This window comes from Oryzias melastigma, linkage group LG18 (assembly GCF_002922805.2).
Source record: "Oryzias melastigma strain HK-1 linkage group LG18, ASM292280v2, whole genome shotgun sequence".
NCBI classification, from domain to species: Eukaryota; Metazoa; Chordata; class Actinopteri; order Beloniformes; family Adrianichthyidae; genus Oryzias; species Oryzias melastigma.
In genome coordinates, this window is record NC_050529.1 from 10,548,177 (window position 1) to 10,554,222 (window position 6,046).

The 6,046-nt window shown below is 37.0% G+C and overlaps 1 protein-coding gene across 10 annotated transcripts in view; it reads right to left on the reverse strand.

Moving 5' to 3' along the window:
* The window catches only part of kcnip4 (Kv channel interacting protein 4), a 153,929-nt gene that overhangs the window by 23,916 nt on the left and 123,967 nt on the right, over window positions 1–6,046 (reverse strand). The gene's annotated exons all lie outside the window — the stretch shown is intronic.

The following is a 6,046-nucleotide window of genomic DNA, read 5'->3' on the forward strand; positions in this document are numbered from 1 at the left end:
TGCCAATAGAAAAAAAAATGCAGAAAAGGCAAATTAAAAGATGTGCAGCATAAAACTTTGGTCTCACTGACATGAAGAAGTTTGGAGGTCACAACTTTCCCCAAGTGAGAATGACCTTTTAAGTTACAGTAAAATTCCTCCGAAAGTTTCTAATAGGAAACTGCCATTAGTGAAATCAAGGAAGTAGGATTACAGATGTTTTAAGGCTGTTAAACCTACTCACTACACACTTTTCTCTCTTGTTTAAACTCTCAGAGGTTAAATCTTAAATGTTTTGTAGCAAACATATCTAAAATTTCAAATAGTTTAAATTCTTGGTGTCTGTGAGTTTTCAGAATCAGAATATCTTATTTATATCAGCGTGAAATGCATTTTCAGCAGAGTTCTGATCATCAAAATATGTAACAAATAAATTAAAATAAAAGAAAATTTACGTTACAAGTTACACTGCAGTGCAAACTAGAAGTGTGTAAAATGAGTAGAAAATGTTGTCAGGTGGTTTTATGAAGTAAGCAGGTTTTCATAGAGAACTTATACAATTTTAGCACCACAGGAAGTAACGACCTTCTACGTCCAAATTCCTTTACTACTCACTATATAGTGCGTTCGCCATGTTGTACTGCTGTCCTAATCTACAATTCCAAAATCGAGTCCAGTAGAAATTTCCAACAAATTTCCCAGAATTTTCTGCGAAAAACCAGTGTGCATCGATGTTTACTATGGAGAATATAGACCACAATGCATTGTGTTGGAACAGTTTTTGTGGAAAAAAAAAAATAAAGTATTTTTTTAATAACGGTTTCATCATTAGAACACAGTGGATTCATAAATAGTTGTTGCAAAACGCTCGTATTCATTAGATTTTCACAAATCAGTGATGTCATTTTCACCGTTTAACCCCTACAATCTGTTCGGGTCAAACTTGACCCATTTTCAAGAGTGAAAATGGGTCAATTTTGACTCAAACACAGTGTAAAGGTTAAAAATAATTGTTAGCATGGTGTCCAAACTGCTTTTATAATCCAGGGCACTACATCGTCCCGCAACCTTTTATTTTTAACCAGTTAGGACAGGAGTCTGAAACCTGCGGCTCCAGAGCCACATGTGGCTCTTTTATCTCTCCATGTTGGCTCTCTGGCTGAAAAAAAAAGAAAATAGTAGTAATTTTCAAAAAATTTAGAGTTTAATTTCTATTTTAGCAACATGCTAACATTTTTGTATAATTTGGTTTACTGAGGGATTTGAGGCAATTTTGGGGTTCAGCTAATAATTAAATAACAAGCTAGCTTTTTTGGCTAATTTGGCCTCTAATGAGTTTTTTTTTTCATTTTAATTTTAACCAAATGGCTTTATTACTGTTAAAGATTGCCACCCCCTGATCTAGCCAAATGTTTCAATAATCTATATGTTCTGAATTGTATTTCCATTGAAAAACCCTGGTGCCTAAAGGCTTATAAATAAATGTATAATCCATGAAAAACATTAGAAATAAATAAATTGAAAAAGAGAACCTGCCTTCCAGATCTAACCAGGACACTGCAAGGTTCTGTGAGTGTTGGACCAAGCCTGGCAGCTGGGGGAGACTCTAGCGGCCCTACCTATAGTATGTTTGTGATGTCAGTAACGGTGTCGGTAGGTCCGCGCTCCCACCCGTGCCACGTAGCACACCACCAGGCTTGATCCAACAGTACGATTGTCGCCGACTGCTATTTATACCCCACCTATGAACACTACGTGCAGACTAATGGTTTTAACTCCAAATTTTTTTTTTTTTGGCAAATTTGAATTATACATTATATGGTTGTTACTTGTAAATAAAATATGAAGAAAAATAAATCTAATTTTATACGTTTTTTCTTTTAAAAAGATACATTTTGAGCCGCAGTGCATGCTGGGAAACGTGACGAAATCTCGATAGGTTCGCGCATGCGGGGTAAGCGCTGCAACCGATTTGCTTCTGCATACAGAAAATGCAGCGACGCTACAACTACGAGCTAAGCCTCGTTTGGCTGACCAAGATGGCGGCTTGAGCGGACGTTAGTTTTCAACCTGTTGCGCTAAATTTTTGTTAAAATGTTGTGGAAACGGTCTGATTAAATGCTACTTTTGAAATTATTACTGTTATAGACCAAAAAGGAAACAGAATCAGCTGTTCAATGCTATCTCTAAGGAGAGCAAAGCCATGGCTAGCAGCAGCAGCAGTGCTGTTAGCGGTGCGGGACATGACTACACCCAGAAGGCTAATTAATGCTGAACAAGACACGGTCATCCCGGAAGAAGAAGAGTCTCCACTCCTGCCTCAAGGTGAGATGATAAGCAGCGGTTGTGATAATGACATCGTCGATGTTCTTTCAAACCTGATTAACACCGGCTTTGATGCCACGGAGAAACTGATTAATGACAACTCGCTAAAACTGTGGGCATCACTTGGGAAGACTGACAGAAATCGCGAACAAACCGAGAGGAATCATTCTCCAGTTTTCGTCCAGAACCTACCGAGACGCCGTGTGGAAAGCCGCGAAAAATAATCCCATCCTACAGGAGCGCCATCATTTATTTCCGGGAAAGCAGAGCAGCGCCGAGGCTTTGAGCCAATCAGCAAGAAGAGAGGGGAAAGCCGCCTACTACGCGGGTGGGCGTGGCTACATCAATGGTAAAGAGGTCGTCCTTCCCGAGAGTTGAGACTGAAAGAACTAACTTTCCTGAGAAGCTTTTTGATTTACATGAAAACATAACTCTTATTTTGATCTCGCGTGTTCTGCCAGTTATTAGTTTACTGAGGAACTTTAGGCTATTTTGGAGTTTAGCTCGTATTTTACCCTTCCGCTCTGCTTAGCTTGTTTACATTCAGAGTGGGGTCATCTGGACCCCACAAGACAGTGCGCTGAACTTTTTTCCATCATTGATTTTTGAGTTTCACTAATGTCCATGGCAGACATAAAACCCTGTTCACCTTTGTCCACATTTGTCGACTAATCACAGATTATTTTTTCCGATTAGTCGACTAATCGGGTCATTCGCAAAGTCAATGTAAAGCACACATCCTAACCATCATTAGCTTTAAACTAACTAAAAAATAGATATACAGCATTACCTGTGATGATAATAGTGTGAATGCTGTAAGCTGAATTTGGCGAATGAAGATGCTAGTGCTGATAACTAAAATCACTGAAGCTAATAGCTGAAAATTCTGAAGCTTATAGCTGAAAACGCTGCAGCTGATAGGCAGCTAAGATCTTAGATAAATGTGAAATGTAGAAAACAAACCAAAAATTAGCCAAAATAGCTAGCATGTAGCTTAAATAGCTGAATTCCAAGTTAGTCTAAAAAACTGAAAAAACCCTAAATTAGCCAAAAATAGTTAGCATGCAGCTAGAATATTATCCAAACTCCTAAATTAGCCAAAATATCTTAATAAAATGCCAAAATAGTCCTAAAAGCTGAGCTGAAAGTCAGCTAAAACATTAGTTTAATGCCAAATTAGCCTAAAAAACAACAACAAAAAATCCTGAATTAGCCAAAATGGCCTAGAAAACCTTAATAAATGTCAAAATAGCTAGCATAATGGCATTATAACTTTCAACTTTATTACACTCGGGCTCCATATAATATAAAGTAACGACTAATCGACTATAAAATTAGTCGATTATTTTAATATTCAATTAGTCGTCGATTAGTCGACTAATCGTGACAACCCTAATGTGAATACACCAATATAAGTACACAAAGTCATGCAAAAAAAAGACAAAAAACTGTTATATGAGTTGCAAATAAAAGCAAATCTAAAGTTATGCACAAATCAACAATTACACACATTCAAATTGAGGTGAGTCTATTTTCTTCCCATATCGTCAACAACCGTGCCAAAGACTCCCCTGTGGAGCCTGAGCAGCTCAATACAGCTTCCATCCTGAGCTGCTTTGCTAGCCAAAAAAAAGCTAGCGTGTTGCTTAAATAGGCTACTAGCTAATAGCCTAAAATTCCTCAGTAAACCAGATTACGCACAAAGGTTAGCATGTTGCTAAAATAGAAGCTAAACTTTAAATTAGCCTAAAAAAAAAAAAAGTAGATAAAAAATTAGCCAAAAAGGTTAGCATGTTGCTAAAATATTAGCTAAACTCCAAATTTCTCATTCATTCACTATTGGGCATATTTTGCTCAATATTTCAAAAACTATAAAGTTTTTCACACAGTTATTAAAACGGCATACAGACCAAAAGAAATGAGGATTTTAATATCCATCTCTTATCTCGACTCTGACCTAACAAAGTCGATAAATGTCCATCATAACAGCGAGAACACTATTTTCCATAAATAATAAAAATCCTCTATTAGCAGTGAAAAACCCGTTTAAACAACAGTCACAAGGGATATTGTGGATGTTACCTTTTACACAACCCTCAGCTGTGATTGTGTTTGTAGTGTTCTTTAGAGGTTACAGTTGGGCCTGTGCACGGCGGAACCACAGACCGATCCATCATGGTGACAGACTGATTAGCCTGCACCTAATGAGGCTTTGTTCAGCAGTCTGGACTCCTGCGATGGAGATGTATTCGTGTATTTTGTGCGACACGTGTGAAGACAGATTAAAGACATAAGCGGAATCTAATCAAATCAATATGGAAAAGGCGAATGCGCGTGTACGCTTTATTATAGGATTTTTATGAGATGAGCGTACGGCCGACCGAGGTGACGACTTCATATTAGCCTGGAGATGGATGCGTGCAAACATCACTTGGGTCGCATTCTCAATTAAATGGAGCGCTGCTGCGTGCTTCTTTTCACTGTGACTGCACAGTCTGATGCAACAACCTTGTTATTTTTTTCCCCCGCCTTTCAAATGGCTGTGACACAAAAGAGTCTGCACATGAAGTTTGCAGTCTGCGCAGCAGAAGGGATCAGAGTGGAAAATCTCCCGAACAAAATGTACAGTTTTTCTCTACAGTAAACACTCGAACAACACTCAGGGAGCACGCTCTGCCTATACAACCTCTCCTGTGACTGGAATCTGCAGCCCAGCTGAGAGTCTCCCTAAACGTTCACGCCACAGAGACCTTTAAAGTGTGACTTTTGGAGCTGCTCAGGTGGCCAGAGGTTAGAGGGATGCGATTGTGTGGAGCGGCTCCCAGCTGTGAACACACGTCTCACAGTAGGAATGCTAAGCGGAGCGTGCACCTTCTGCAAAACTGTGTCCTTGGAGATTTTTATTAAAATAATAATTAAAAACAAGGTACAAACAATTTTATCTGTTGAAAAAGACGACAGCTGCTACTATTGAAGATTTATGTAGATCAACCCCTATGAAAACGTGTTTGTGGCACCTTTTCTGATATTTAAGGACATATATAAATAAAATTAATCATATTTATTTTTTTAAATCACTGTGAATCAGGAATGGATGAAAAAAATGTTGGTTAAAAAAAAGCGAATTTCTACACTGTAAAAAGTGAAATGTTGGATAAATTAACTCAAAATTTACATTTTTGAGATCAACTTAAAATTTTAAATTGACTAAAAATATTTTTTTCAAATGTAACTAAAGAAGTTGCTAGTGTGAAAGCTTTTCGCTGGAAGTCGCTGAAGCTTTTTTGCTGAAAATGGTACTTTAATTTCTAAAGGGATTTACTAAAAAAATAAAAAAGCTATTTGCAAAATGTTAAATTTGGTAAAAGACTAAAAAAATTTCGTTAAAAACAAAGAAAAAGCGCTTAAGTTGACCTAAATTTCTGAAAACTTTGTAGTAAAATTGCTTAAAAATTCTCAATACAGGCCAATTTTGCAAAAATATTTAGTATGTTGTGTAAATTTGAGCTAAAATCTTTGGGCTAAAATTAGCCTAAAAAAATCTTAAAAACCTAGATTCCAAATTGGCTCAAAACAAAAAGAAAAAAAAACTAACTTAATTCTTAAACATAGCTAAACTCCAAAATATCCTAAAATTCCTCATTAAACTAAATTAGTCAAAAAGTTAGCCTGTTGCTAAAATAGAAGCTAAAGTCTAAATTAGCCTTTAAAAACCTCAGTAGATAACAAATTAGCCAAAAAC